This window comes from Seriola lalandi, unplaced genomic scaffold (genome assembly GCF_002814215.2).
Source record: "Seriola lalandi dorsalis isolate HSWRI2012SDOR001 ecotype SW California unplaced genomic scaffold, Sedor1 jcf7180002054898, whole genome shotgun sequence".
In the NCBI taxonomy this organism is placed as follows: domain Eukaryota; kingdom Metazoa; phylum Chordata; class Actinopteri; order Carangiformes; family Carangidae; genus Seriola; species Seriola lalandi.
In genome coordinates this window covers 705,815-707,570 of record NW_019525450.1, presented here as the reverse complement: position 1 = coordinate 707,570, position 1,756 = coordinate 705,815, and the positions used below count along the sequence as shown (strand labels likewise).

General features: G+C 39.7%; 1 protein-coding gene across 4 annotated transcripts in view; it reads right to left on the bottom strand.

Moving 5' to 3' along the window:
• The window catches only part of znf536 (zinc finger protein 536), a 241,165-nt gene that overhangs the window by 78,114 nt on the left and 161,295 nt on the right, over window positions 1–1,756 (bottom strand). The window lies entirely within an intron of this gene.

Here is a 1,756-nt window from a genome sequence, read left to right as displayed (position 1 = left end):
CCCTCCCTCCCTCTTCAACTCAAACACACCCTCCCTCAACACCGCCACCTGCACCACCACCGCCTCTCCTTTTCTCCTCCTGTTTTTCTTTTTTTATCCTTTGCTATCATCATCATTCCTATTAAGCATATGCTAGATTGCAGTGAAAATTAACAATACAAAATAAGACAGAAAGAAAGAGAGAAGAAAAAAAGCGAGAGATAAATTGGGCTATGTCAGCATCGCTGGATCTCCTCGCATCTCTTCCTGCGACCTGATTTTGACAGGTAGTTGTCAGAGATATGATAGGGTGATAACGGTTTTGACCCCGCCCTCTGCCACTTCCTCCGCCGCTCACCAAAAAACGATGATGCGTAGTTTAGTACGAAGGCACTCTGTTATCAACACAATCACCTTTCTGAATATGAGTCTAGAAGATGAGTGGCAACAACCTGGGAATGTGTTGACAGCAGCATAATCTGAGGTGAGGGTGTCATCATCAGATTGTGCACACTGGCCTTGTTGTACTAAAGGTTAAGAGCCTGTGATGTGCTGACAGTCGGTGAGTTTAAAGCCTTGAGCAACACAGTTAAGTTAAAAAAGAAACAAAAAGAAGTACATAACAGATTGTTTGATATATCTTGTATCCTGAAGCTGTTAAATTAAAAATATCTAGTTCAAATAGCATTTGATGGATGTCACTGTGCAGGAGGTTCATCATCAACTCACACCGTGCAGAACTGTCAAGACAGATTTACGGATTTCACAGCAAAGTATAAATTCATATTAAAATATTTCTTCTTTTATTTTTAAAAGGTCACATATTTTTCACTTTTTCTGTTTTATTTGAAATTTTGATGTCCACAAGAATATAGATTTAATTACCAAAAATGCACTTAGCCTCCCTTCTGATTGACTGATGATTTTAGCACACAGAGAAACCAAATCTTAAAAGGCTGGATGGTGATCCATGTGGTCCATGATGGAAGGGTTTTGGGCATGACTGAGAGCAGTGACTGCTTTGTTGTGACATCACAAATTTACAGAAGTCCTGATGGCTGGTTTTAAGGCTAAGTTTCTGAACACACGCTGTGTGCATTTCTATGTGGACTGAGCACTTTGATACTTTCACAGTATTAATATAGAACCTAGACCTCCTTTATAATCAGACAGCACATGGACATCTACCTTTAGAATATATGAGACCTTTAAATATTTGTGCTTTCTTCTTTTTTTCTTTCCTTTTTTGCTGCAGGCTGCCATGTCAATATCAACATTTATTCACGTGAAATATGCACTGGTTGGTAAAGGAACCGGCCAGTGTGAGAAGTGATGAACTTTTCAGAGCACACAAAGAAATGTACAGACAAAACCAAATCTGTCAGAGCTGTGGCTATATTTTCATCATAAACACAACAAACAGAGTCTGTGGCCTGTACGGTAAAAAAATAAAAATAAAACAAAATTACTTAGCTTTCGGTATGTGCATGACCCAAATAAGCACAAATACAGTTAAAAAATGTTATTTATTTTCCAATCTGGCACATGATTTTATATGTGTGTAGAGAGGAGGGGAGGGGGAAGACGCGAAGAAAGAAAGAGAATCAAAATCGAGCAACCCACTTAGGCAACCATGCCACACAATAAGGAACATTTTTTAACAGTAGCCTAATCTTTTCTCTTTTCTGTCGCTCCCCACCCCATTCCACCCCTCCTCTGTCGGGGGAGTCAAATAAGGTTTACAGAATGGAAAGACCCAAGTCAGCAAGTCGCCGCC